Source organism: Alosa sapidissima, chromosome 11, assembly GCF_018492685.1.
Source record: "Alosa sapidissima isolate fAloSap1 chromosome 11, fAloSap1.pri, whole genome shotgun sequence".
NCBI lineage: Eukaryota > Metazoa > Chordata > Actinopteri > Clupeiformes > Clupeidae > Alosa > Alosa sapidissima.
Window position 1 is genome coordinate 353,755 of NC_055967.1, and position 14,103 is coordinate 367,857.

Consider the following 14,103-nt stretch of genomic DNA (forward strand, 5'->3'; position numbering starts at 1 on the left):
ATCACGAAGCAGGATTAGAACCTGTGACGCTGGCACAATGCTTCAAGTGCTTTGCACAGCGACTACTCCATTGTGCTATGGGATCGCTGTTTAATGTAGTGCTAGGTGTTCTATCAATTATGACAGTCTCGTGACGCTGGCCGTAGCGTTTGTAAACCAAAGGCCCTCCTTCTCGTAAAAAATGATTTTTATTTCTCTGGCTGTTGCAATTGATATCAGTGGTTAATATGAGTGCCCTCAGTAAACAGCGCAACAAAAAGACAGCAAACAGTTAGAAACAGTCACGCAATTGGCTTCTTAAGAGATCGCACGCACGCACGCACGCACGCACGCACGCACGTTCTCGCGATCAGCGATTGCACTGACATAGTCTACCGGACACCGGTAAAATTAACGGGAGACCGCGGTGGTCACATCACAAAGCAGGATTAGAACCTGTGACGCTGGCACAATGCTTCAAGTGCTTTGCACAGCGACTACTCCATTGTGCTATGGGATCGCTGTTTAATGTAGTGCTCGGTGTTCTATCAAGTATGACAGTCTCGTGACGCTGGCCGTAGCGTTTGTAAACCAAAGGCCCTCCTTCTCGTAAAAAATGATTTTTATTTCTTTGGCTGTTGCAATTGATATCAGTGGTTAATATGAGTGCCCTCAATAAACAGCGCAACAAAAAGACAGCAAACAGTTAGAAACAGTCACGCAATTGGCTTCTTAAGAGATCGCACGCACGCACGTTCTCCCGATCAGCGATTGCACTGACATAGTCTACCGGACACCGGTAAAATTAACGGGAGACCGCGGAGGTCACATCACGAAGCAGGATTAGAACCTGTGACTGGCACAATGCTTCAAGTGCTTTGCACAGCGACTACTCCATTGTGCTATGGGATCGCTGTTTAATGTAGTGCTAGGTGTTCTATCAATTATGACAGTCTCGTGACGCTGGCCGTAGCGTTTGTAAACCAAAGGCCCTCCTTCTCGTAAAAAATGATTTTTATTTCTCTGGCTGTTGCAATTGATATCAGTGGTTAATATGAGTGCCCTCAGTAAACAGCGCAACAAAAAGACAGCAAACAGTTAGAAACAGTCACGCAATTGGCTTCTTAAGAGATCGCACGCACGCACGCACGCACGTTCTCGCGATCAGCGATTGCACTGACATAGTCTACCGGACACCGGTAAAATTAACGGGAGACCGCGGTGGTCACATCACAAAGCAGGATTAGAACCTGTGACGCTGGCACAATGCTTCAAGTGCTTTGCACAGCGACTACTCCATTGTGCTATGGGATCGCTGTTTAATGTAGTGCTCGGTGTTCTATCAAGTATGACAGTCTCGTGACGCTGGCCGTAGCGTTTGTAAACCAAAGGCCCTCCTTCTCGTAAAAAATGATTTTTATTTCTTTGGCTGTTGCAATTGATATCAGTGGTTAATATGAGTGCCCTCAATAAACAGCGCAACAAAAAGACAGCAAACAGTTAGAAACAGTCACGCAATTGGCTTCTTAAGAGATCGCACGCACGCACGTTCTCCCGATCAGCGATTGCAGTGACATAGTCTACCGGACACCGGTAAAATTAACGGGAGACCGCGGAGGTCACATCACGAAGCAGGATTAGAACCTGTGACGCTGGCACAATGCTTCAAGTGCTTTGCACAGCGACTACTCCATTGTGCTATGGGATCGCTGTTTAATGTAGTGCTAGGTGTTCTATCAATTATGACAGTCTCGTGACGCTGGCCGTAGCGTTTGTAAACCAAAGGCCCTCCTTCTCGTAAAAAATGATTTTTATTTCTCTGGCTGTTGCAATTGATATCAGTGGTTAATATGAGTGCCCTCAGTAAACAGCGCAACAAAAAGACAGCAAACAGTTAGAAACAGTCACGCAATTGGCTTCTTAAGAGATCGCACGCACGCACGCACGCACGTTCTCGCGATCAGCGATTGCACTGACATAGTCTACCGGACACCGGTAAAATTAACGGGAGACCGCGGTGGTCACATCACAAAGCAGGATTAGAACCTGTGACGCTGGCACAATGCTTCAAGTGCTTTGCACAGCGACTACTCCATTGTGCTATGGGATCGCTGTTTAATGTAGTGCTCGGTGTTCTATCAAGTATGACAGTCTCGTGACGCTGGCCGTAGCGTTTGTAAACCAAAGGCCCTCCTTCTCGTAAAAAATGATTTTTATTTCTTTGGCTGTTGCAATTGATATCAGTGGTTAATATGAGTGCCCTCAATAAACAGCGCAACAAAAAGACAGCAAACAGTTAGAAACAGTCACGCAATTGGCTTCTTAAGAGATCGCACGCACGCACGTTCTCCCGATCAGCGATTGCAGTGACATAGTCTACCGGACACCGGTAAAATTAACGGGAGACCGCGGAGGTCACATCACGAAGCAGGATTAGAACCTGTGACGCTGGCACAATGCTTCAAGTGCTTTGCACAGCGACTACTCCATTGTGCTATGGGATCGCTGTTTAATGTAGTGCTAGGTGTTCTATCAATTATGACAGTCTCGTGACGCTGGCCGTAGCGTTTGTAAACCAAAGGCCCTCCTTCTCGTAAAAAATGATTTTTATTTCTCTGGCTGTTGCAATTGATATCAGTGGTTAATATGAGTGCCCTCAGTAAACAGCGCAACAAAAAGACAGCAAACAGTTAGAAACAGTCACGCAATTGGCTTCTTAAGAGATCGCACGCACGCACGCACGCACGTTCTCGCGATCAGCGATTGCACTGACATAGTCTACCGGACACCGGTAAAATTAACGGGAGACCGCGGTGGTCACATCACGAAGCAGGATTAGAACCTGTGATGCTGGCACAATGCTTCAGGTGCTTTGCACAGCGACTACTCCATTGTGCTATGGGATCGCTGTTTAATGTAGTGCTCGGTGTTCTATCAAGTATGACAGTCTCGTGACGCTGGCCGTAGCGTTTGTAAACCAAAGGCCCTCCTTCTCGTAAAAAATGATTTTTATTTCTTTGGCTGTTGCAATTGATATCAGTGGTTAATATGAGTGCCCTCAATAAACAGCGCAACAAAAAGACAGCAAACAGTTAGAAACAGTCACGCAATTGGCTTCTTAAGAGATCGCACGCACGCACGTTCTCCCGATCAGCGATTGCAGTGACATAGTCTACCGGACACCGGTAAAATTAACGGGAGACCGCGGAGGTCACATCACGAAGCAGGATTAGAACCTGTGACGCTGGCACAATGCTTCAAGTGCTTTGCACAGCGACTACTCCATTGTGCTATGGGATCGCTGTTTAATGTAGTGCTAGGTGTTCTATCAATTATGACAGTCTCGTGACGCTGGCCGTAGCGTTTGTAAACCAAAGGCCCTCCTTCTCGTAAAAAATGATTTTTATTTCTCTGGCTGTTGCAATTGATATCAGTGGTTAATATGAGTGCCCTCAGTAAACAGCGCAACAAAAAGACAGCAAACAGTTAGAAACAGTCACGCAATTGGCTTCTTAAGAGATCGCACGCACGCACGCACGCACGTTCTCGCGATCAGCGATTGCACTGACATAGTCTACCGGACACCGGTAAAATTAACGGGAGACCGCGGTGGTCACATCACGAAGCAGGATTAGAACCTGTGATGCTGGCACAATGCTTCAGGTGCTTTGCACAGCGACTACTCCATTGTGCTATGGGATCGCTGTTTAATGTAGTGCTCGGTGTTCTATCAAGTATGACAGTCTCGTGACGCTGGCCGTAGCGTTTGTAAACCAAAGGCCCTCCTTCTCGTAAAAAATAATTTTTATTTCTCTGGCTGTTGCAATTGATATCAGTGGTTAATATGAGTGCCCTCAGTAAACAGCGCAACAAAAAGACAGCAAACAGTTAGAAACAGTCACGCAATTGGCTTCTTAAGAGATCGCACGCACGCGTTCTCGCGATCAGCGATTGCACTGACATAGTCTACCGGACACCGGTAAAATTAACGGGAGACCGCGGTGGTCACATCAAGAAGCAGGATTACCTGTGACGCTGGCACAATGCTTCAAGTGCTTTGCACAGCGACTACTCCATTGTGCTATGGGATCGCTGTTTAATGTAGTGCTCGGTGTTCTATCAATTATGACAGTCTCGTGACGCTGGCCGTAGCGTTTGTAAACCAAAGGCCCTCCTTCTCGTAAAAAATGATTTTTATTTCTCTGGCTGTTGCAATTGATATCAGTGGTTAATATGAGTGCCCTCAGTAAACAGCGCAACAAAAAGACAGCAAACAGTTAGAAACAGTCACGCAATTGGCTTCTTAAGAGATCGCACGCACGCACGCACGCACGGACGTTCTCGCGATCAGCGATTGCACTGACATAGTCTACCTGACACCGGTAAAATTAACGGGAGACCGCGGTGGTCACATCACGAAGCAGGATTAGAACCTGTGACGCTGGCACAATGCTTCAAGTGCTTTGCACAGCGTCTACTCCATTGTGCTATGGGATTGCTGTTTAATGTAGTGCTCGGTGTACTATCAATTATGACAGTGTCGTGACGCTGGCCGTAGCGTTTGTAAACCAAAGGCCCTCCTTCTCGTAAAAAATGATTTTTATTTCTCTGGCTGTTGCAATTGATATCAGTGATTAATATGAGTGCCCTCAGTAAACAGCGCAACAAAAAGACAGCAAACAGTTAGAAACAGTCACGCAATTGGCTTCTTAAGAGATCGCACGCACGCACGCACGGACGTTCTCGCGATCAACGATTGCACTGACATAGGCTACCGACACGGGTAAAATAAACTGGAGACCGCAATGGTCACATCACGAAGCAGGATTAGAACCTGTGACGCTGGCACAATGCTTCAAGTGCTTTGCACAGCGACTACTCCATTGTGCTATGGGATCGCTGTTTAATGAAGTGCTCGGTGTTCTATCAATTATGACAGTCTCGTGACGCTGGTCGTAGCGTTTGTAAACCAAAGGCCCTCCTTCTCGTAAAAAATGATTTTTATTTCTCTGGCTGTTGCAATTGATATCATTGGTTAATATGAGTGCCCTCAGTAAACAGCGCAACAAAAAGACAGCAAACAGTTAGAAACAGTCACGCAATTGGCTTCTTAAGAGATCGCACGCACGCACGTTCTCGCGATCAGCGATTGCACTGACATAGTCTACCGGACACCGGTAAAATTAACGGGAGACCGCGGTGGTCACATCACGAAGCAGGATTAGAACCTGTGACGCTGGCACAATGCTTCAAGTGCTTTGAACAGCGACTACTCCATTGTGCTATGGGATTGCTGTTTAATGTAGTGCTCGGTGTTCTATCAATTATGACAGTCTCGTGACGCTGGCGTTTGTAAACCAAAGGCCCTCCTTCTCGTAAAAAATGATTTTTATTTCTCTGGCTGTTGCAATTGATATCAGTGGTTAATATGAGTGCCCTCAGTAAACAGCGCAACAAAAAGACAGCAAACAGTTAGAAACAGTCACGCAATTGGCTTCTTAAGAGATCGCACGCACGCACGCACGTTCTCGTGATGAGCGATTGCACTGACATAGGCTACCGACACCGGTAAAATAAACTGGAGACCGCGGTGGTCACGTCATGAAGCAGGATTAGAATCTGTGACGCTGGCACAATGCTTCAAGTGCTTTGCACAGCGACTACTCCATTGTGCTATGGGATCGCTGTTTAATGTAGTGCTCGGTGTTCTATCAATTATGACAGTCTCATGACGCTAGCCGTAGCGTTTGTAAACCAAAGGCCCTTCTTCTCTAAAAAATGATTTTTATTTCTCTGGCTGTTGCAATTGATATCAGTGGTTAATATGAGTGCCCTCAGTAAACAGCGCAACAAAAAGACAGCAAACAGTTAGAAACAGTCACGTAATTGGCTTCTTAAGAGATCGCACGCACGCACGCACGCACGGACGTTCTCGCGATCAGCGATTGCACTGACATAGTCTACCGGACACCGGTAAAATTAACGGGAGACCGCGGTGGTCACATCACGAAGCAGGATTAGAACCTGTGACGCTGGCACAATGCTTCAAGTGCTTTGAACAGCGACTACTCCATTGTGCTATGGGATTGCTGTTTAATGTAGTGCTAGGTGTTCTATCAATTATGACAGTCTCGTGATGCTGGCCGTAGCGTTTGTAAACCAAAGGCCCTCCTTCTCGTAAAAAATGATTTTTATTTCTCTGGCTGTTGCAATTGATATCAGTGGTTAATATGAGTGCCCTCAATAAACAGCGCAACAAAAAGACAGCAAACAGTTAGAAACAGTCACTCATTTGGCTTCTTAAGAGATCGCACGCACGCACGGACGTTCTCTCGATCAGCGATTGCACTGAAATTAACGGGAGACCGCGGTGGTCACATCACGAAGCAGGATTAGAACCTGTGACGCTGGCACAATGCTTCAAGTGCTTTGCACAGCGACTACTCCATTGTGCTATGGGATCGCTGTTTAATGTAGTGCTAGGTGTTCTATCAATTATGACAGTCTCGTGACGCTGGTCGTAGCGTTTGTAGACCAAAGGCCCTCCTTCTCGTAAAAAATGATTTTTATTTCTCTGGCTGTTGCAATTGATATCATTGGTTAATATGAGTGCCCTCAGTAAACAGCGCAACAAAAAGACAGCAAACAGTTAGAAACAGTCACGCAATTGGCTTCTTAAGAGATCGCACGCACGCACGCACGCACGGACGTTCTCGCGATCAGCGATTGCACTGACATAGTCTACCGGACACCGGTAAAATTAATGGGAGACCGCGGTGTTCACATCACGAAGCAGGATTAGAACCTGTGACGCTGGCACAATGCTTCAAGTGCTTTGCACAGCGACTACTCCATTGTGCTATGGGTTCGCTGTGTAATGTAGTGCTCGGTGTTCTATCAATTATGACAGTCTCGTGATGCTGGCCGTAGCGTTTGTAAACCAAAGGCCCTCCTTCTCGTAAAAAATGATTTTTATTTCTCTGGCTGTTGCAATTGATATCAGTGGTTAATATGAGTGCCCTCAATAAACAGCGCAACAAAAAGACAGCAAACAGTTAGAAACAGTCACTCATTTGGCTTCTTAAGAGATCGCACGCACGCACGGACGTTCTCTCGATCAGCGATTGCACTGAAATTAACGGGAGACCGCGGTGGTCACATCACGAAGCAGGATTAGAACCTGTGACGCTGGCACAATGCTTCAAGTGCTTTGCACAGCGACTACTCCATTGTGCTATGGGATCGCTGTCTAATGTAGTGCTAGGTGTTCTATCAATTATGACAGTCTCGTGACGCTGGTCGTAGCGTTTGTAAACCAAAGGCCCTTCTTCTCTAAAAAATGATTTTTATTTCTCTGGCTGTTGCAATTGATATCATTGGTTAATATGAGTGCCCTCAGTACACAGCGCAACAAAAAGACAGCAAACAGTTAGAAACAGTCACGCAATTGGCTTCTTAAGAGATCGCAAGCACGCACGTTCTCGCGATCAGCGATTGCACTGACATAGTCTACCGGACACCGGTAAAATTAACGGGAAACCGCGGTGGTCACATCAAGAAGCAGGATTACCTGTGACGCTGGCACAATGCTTCAAGTGCTTTGCACAGCGACTACTCCATTGTGCTATGGGATCGCTGTTTAATGTAGTGCTCGGTGTTCTATCAATTATGACAGTCTCGTGACGCTGGCCGTAGCGTTTGTAAACCAAAGGCCCTCCTTCTCGTAAAAAATGATTTTTATTTCTCTGGCTGTTGCAATTGATATCAGTGGTTAATATGAGTGCCCTCAGTAAACAGCGCAACAAAAAGACAGCAAACAGTTAGAAACAGTCACGCAATTGGCTTCTTAAGAGATCGCACGCACGCACGCACGCACGGACGTTCTCTCGATCAGCGATTGCACTGACATAGTCTACCGGACACCGGTAAAATTAACGGGAGACCGCGGTGGTCACATCACGAAGCAGGATTAGAACCTGTGACGCTGGCACAATGCTTCAAGTGCTTTGCACAGCGACTACTCCATTGTGCTATGGGATCGCTGTTTAATGTAGTGCTAGGTGTTCTATCAATTATGACAGTCTCGTGACGCTGGCCGTAGCGTTTGTAAACCAAAGGCCCTCCTTCTCGTAAAAAATGATTTTTATTTCTCTGGCTGTTGCAATTGATATCAGTGGTTAATATGAGTGCCCTCAGTAAACAGCGCAACAAAAAGACAGCAAACAGTTAGAAACAGTCACGCAATTGGCTTCTTAAGAGATCGCACGCACGCACGTTCTCGTGATCAGCGATTGCACTGACATAGTCTACCGGACACCGGTAAAATTAACGGGAGACCGCGGTGGTCACATCACGAAGCAGGATTAGAACCTATGACGCTGGCACAATGCTTCAAGTGCTTTGAACAGCGACTACTCCATTGTGCTATGGGATTGCTGTTTAATGTAGTGCTCGGTGTTCTATCAATTATGACAGTCTCGTGACGCTGGCCGTAGCGTTTGTAAACCAAAGGCCCTCCTTCTCGTAAAAAATGATTTTTATTTCTCTGGCTGTTGCAATTGATATCAGTGGTTAATATGAGTGCCCTCAGTAAACAGCGCAACAAAAAGACAGCAAACAGTTAGAAACAGTCACGCAATTGGCTTCTTAAGAAATCGCACGCACGCACGCACGGACGTTCTCGCGATCAGCGATTGCACTGACATAGTCTACCGGACACCGGTAAAATTAACGGGAGACCGCAGTGGTCACATCACGAAGCAGGATTAGAACCTGTGACGCTGGCACAATGCTTCAAGTGCTTTGCACAGCGTCTACTCCATTGTGCTATGGGATTGCTGTTTAATGTAGTGCTCGGTGTACTATCAATTATGACAGTGTCGTGACGCTGGCCGTAGCATTTGTAAACCAAAGGCCCTCCTTCTCGTAAAAAATGATTTTTATTTCTCTGGCTGTTGCAATTGATATCAGTGGTTAATATGAGTGCCCTCAGTAAACAGCGCAACAAAAAGACAGCAAACAGTTAGAAACAGTCACGCAATTGGCTTCTTAAGAGATCGCACGCACGCACGTTCTCGTGATCAGCGATTGCACTGACATAGTCTACCGGACACCGGTAAAATTAACGGGAGACCGCGGTGGTCACATCACGAAGCAGGATTAGAACCTATGACGCTGGCACAATGCTTCAAGTGCTTTGAACAGCGACTACTCCATTGTGCTATGGGATTGCTGTTTAATGTAGTGCTCGGTGTTCTATCAATTATGACAGTCTCGTGACGCTGGCCGTAGCGTTTGTAAACCAAAGGCCCTCCTTCTCGTAAAAAATGATTTTTATTTCTCTGGCTGTTGCAATTGATATCAGTGGTTAATATGAGTGCCCTCAGTAAACAGCGCAACAAAAAGACAGCAAACAGTTAGAAACAGTCACGCAATTGGCTTCTTAAGAAATCGCACGCACGCACGCACGGACGTTCTCGCGATCAGCGATTGCACTGACATAGTCTACCGGACACCGGTAAAATTAACGGGAGACCGCGGTGGTCACATCACGAAGCAGGATTAGAACCTGTGACGCTGGCACAATGCTTCAAGTGCTTTGCACAGCGTCTACTCCATTGTGCTATGGGATTGCTGTTTAATGTAGTGCTCGGTGTACTATCAATTATGACAGTGTCGTGACGCTGGCCGTAGCGTTTGTAAACCAAAGGCCCTCCTTCTCGTAAAAAATGATTTTTATTTCTCTGGCTGTTGCAATTGATATCAGTGGTTAATATGAGTGCCCTCAGTAAACAGCGCAACAAAAAGACAGCAAACAGTTAGAAACAGTCACGCAATTGGCTTCTTAAGAGATCGCACGCACGCACGCACGTTCTCGTGATCAGCGATTGCACTGACATAGGCTACCGACACCGGTAAAATAAACTGGAGACCGCGGTGGTCACGTCACGAAGCAGGATTAGAATCTGTGACGCTGGCACAATGCTTCAAGTGCTTTGCACAGCGACTACTCCATTGTGCTATGGGATCGCTGTTTAATGTAGTGCTCGGTGTTCTATCAATTATGACAGTGTCGTGACGCTAGCCGTAGCGTTTGTAAACCAAAGGCCCTTCTTCTCTAAAAAATGATTTTTATTTCTCTGGCTGTTGCAATTGATATCAGTGGTTAATATGAGTGCCCTCAGTAAACAGCGCAACAAAAAGACAGCAAACAGTTAGAAACAGTCACGTAATTGGTTTCTTAAGAGATCGCACGCACGCATGTTCTCGCGATCAGCGATTGCACTGACATAGTCTACCGGACACCAGTAAAATTAACGGGAGACCGCGGTGGTCACATCACGAAGCAGGATTAGAACCTGTGACGCTGGCACAATGCTTCAAGTGCTTTGAACAGCGACTACTCCATTGTGCTATGGGATTGCTGTTTAATGTAGTGCTCGGTGTTCTATCAATTATGACAGTCTCGTGACGCTGGCCGTAGCGTTTGTAAACCAAAGGCCCTCCTTCTCGTAAAAAATGATTTTTATTTCTCTGGCTGTTGCATTTGATATCAGTGGTTAATATGAGTGCCCTCAGTAAACAGCTCAACAAAAAGACAGCAAACAGTTAGAAACAGTCACGCAATTGGCTTCTTAAGAGATCGCACGCACGCACGCACGCACGGACGTTCTCTCGATCAGCGATTGCACTGAAATTAACGGGAGACCGCGGTGGTCACATCACAAAGCAGGATTAGAACCTGTGACGCTGGCACAATGCTTCAAGTGCTTTGCACAGCGACTACTCCATTGTGCTATGGGATCGCTGTTTAATGTAGTGCTAGGTGTTCTATCAATTATGACAGTCTCGTGACGCTGGTCGTAGCGTTTGTAAACCAAAGGCCCTTCTTCTCTAAAAAATGATTTTTATTTCTCTGGCTGTTGCAATTGATATCATTGGTTAATATGAGTGCCCTCAGTAAACAGCGCAACAAAAAGACAGCAAACAGTTAGAAACAGTCACGCAATTGGCTTCTTAAGAGATCGCACGCACGCACGTTCTCGCGATCAGCGATTGCACTGACATAGTCTACCGGACACCGGTAAAATTAACGGGAAACCGCGGTGGTCACATCAAGAAGCAGGATTACCTGTGACGCTGGCACAATGCTTCAAGTGCTTTGCACAGCGACTACTCCATTGTGCTATGGGATCGCTGTTTAATGTAGTGCTCGGTGTTCTATCAATTATGACAGTCTCGTGACGCTGGCCGTAGCGTTTGTAAACCAAAGGCCCTCCTTCTCGTAAAAAATGATTTTTATTTCTCTGGCTGTTGCAATTGATATCAGTGGTTAATATGAGTGCCCTCAGTAAACAGCGCAACAAAAAGACAGCAAACAGTTAGAAACAGTCACGCAATTGGCTTCTTAAGAGATCGCACGCACGCACGCACGCACGCACGGACGTTCTCTCGATCAGCGATTGCACTGACATAGTCTACCGGACACCGGTAAAATTAACGGGAGACCGCGGTGGTCACATCACGAAGCAGGATTAGAACCTGTGACGCTGGCACAATGCTTCAAGTGCTTTGCACAGCGACTACTCCATTGTGCTATGGGATCGCTGTTTAATGTAGTGCTAGGTGTTCTATCAATTATGACAGTCTCGTGACGCTGGCTGTAGCGTTTGTAAACCAAAGGCCCTCCTTCTCGTAAAAAATGATTTTTATTTCTCTGGCTGTTGCAATTGATATCAGTGGTTAATATGAGTGCCCTCAGTAAACAGCGCAACAAAAAGACAGCAAACAGTTAGAAACAGTCACGCAATTGGCTTCTTAAGAGATCGCACGCACGCACGCACGGACGTTCTCGCGATCAGCGATTGCACTGACATAGTCTACCGGACACCGGTAAAATTAACGGGAGACCGCGGTGGTCACATCACGAAGCAGGATTAGAACCTGTGACGCTGGCACAATGCTTCAAGTGCTTTCAACAGCGACTACTCCATTGTGCTATGGGATTGCTGTTTAATGTAGTGCTCGGTGTTCTATCAATTATGACAGTCTCGTGACGCTGGCCGTAGCGTTTGTAAACCAAAGGCCCTCCTTCTCGTAAAAAATGATTTTTATTTCTCTGGCTGTTGCAATTGATATCAGTGGTTAATATGAGTGCCCTCAGTAAACAGCGCAACAAAAAGACAGCAAACAGTTAGAAACAGTCACGCAATTGGCTTCTTAAGAGATCGCACGCACGCACGCACGCACGGACGTTCTCGCGATCAGCGATTGCACTGACATAGTCTACCGGACACCGGTAAAATTAATGGGAGACCGCGGTGGTCACATCACGAAGCAGGATTAGAACCTGTGACGCTGGCACAATGCTTCAAGTGCTTTGCACAGCGACTACTCTATTGTGCTATGGGTTCGCTGTGCAATGTAGTGCTCGGTGTTCTATCAATTATGACAGTCTCGTGATGCTGGCCGTAGCGTTTGTAAACCAAAGGCCCTCCTTCTCGTAAAAAAATATTTTTATTTCTCTGGCTGTTGCAATTGATATCAGTGGTTTATATGAGTGCCCTCAGTAAACAGCGCAACAAAAAGACAGCAAACAGTTAGAAACAGTCACGCAATTGGCTTCTTAAGAGATCGCACGCACGCACGTTCTCCCGATCAGCGATTGCACTGACATAGTCTACCGGACACCGGTAAAATTAACGGGAGACCGCGGTGGTCACATCATGAAGCAGGATTAGAACCTGTGACGCTGGCACAATGCTTCAAGTGCTTTCAACAGCGACTACTCCATTGTGCTATGGGATTGCTGTTTAATGTAGTGCTCGGTGTTCTATCAATTATGACAGTCTCGTGACGCTGGCCGTAGCGTTTGTAAACCAAAGGCCCTCCTTCTCGTCAAAAATGATTTTTATTTCTCTGGCTGTTGCAATTGATATCAGTGGTTAATATGAGTGCCCTCAGTAAACAGCGCAACAAAAAGACAGCAAACAGTTAGAAACAGTCACGCAATTGGCTTCTTAAGAGATCGCACGCACGCACGCACGCACGGACGTTCTCGCGATCAGCGATTGCACTGACATAGTCTACCGGACACCGGTAAAATTAATGGGAGACCGCGGTGTTCACATCACGAAGCAGGATTAGAACCTGTGACGCTGGCACAATGCTTCAAGTGCTTTGCACAGCGACTACTCCATTGTGCTATGGGTTCGCTGTGTAATGTAGTGCTCGGTGTTCTATCAATTATGACAGTCTCGTGATGCTGGCCGTAGCGTTTGTAAACCAAAGGCCCTCCTTCTCGTAAAAAATGATTTTTATTTCTCTGGCTGTTGCAATTGATATCAGTGGTTAATATGAGTGCCCTCAATAAACAGCGCAACAAAAAGACAGCAAACAGTTAGAAACAGTCACTCATTTGGCTTCTTAAGAGATCGCACGCACGCACGCACGCACGGACGTTCTCTCGATCAGCGATTGCACTGAAATTAACGGGAGACCGCGGTGGTCACATCACAAAGCAGGATTAGAACCTGTGACGCTGGCACAATGCTTCAAGTGCTTTGCACAGCGACTACTCCATTGTGCTATGGGATCGCTGTTTAATGTAGTGCTAGGTGTTCTATCAATTATGACAGTCTCGTGACGCTGGTCGTAGCGTTTGTAAACCAAAGGCCCTTCTTCTCTAAAAAATGATTTTTATTTCTCTGGCTGTTGCAATTGATATCATTGGTTAATATGAGTGCCCTCAGTAAACAGCGCAACAAAAAGACAGCAAACAGTTAGAAACAGTCACGCAATTGGCTTCTTAAGAGATCGCGCGCACGCACGTTCTCGCGATCAGCGATTGCACTGACATAGTCTACCGGACACCGGTAAAATTAACGGGAAACCGCGGTGGTCGCATCAAGAAGCAGGATTACCTGTGACGCTGGCACAATGCTTCAAGTGCTTTGCACAGCGACTACTCCATTGTGCTATGGGATCGCTGTTTAATGTAGTGCTCGGTGTTCTATCAATTATGACAGTCTCGTGACGCTGGCCGTAGCGTTTGTAAACCAAAGGCCCTCCTTCTCGTAAAAAATGATTTTTATTTCTCTGGCTGTTGCAATTGATATCAGTGGT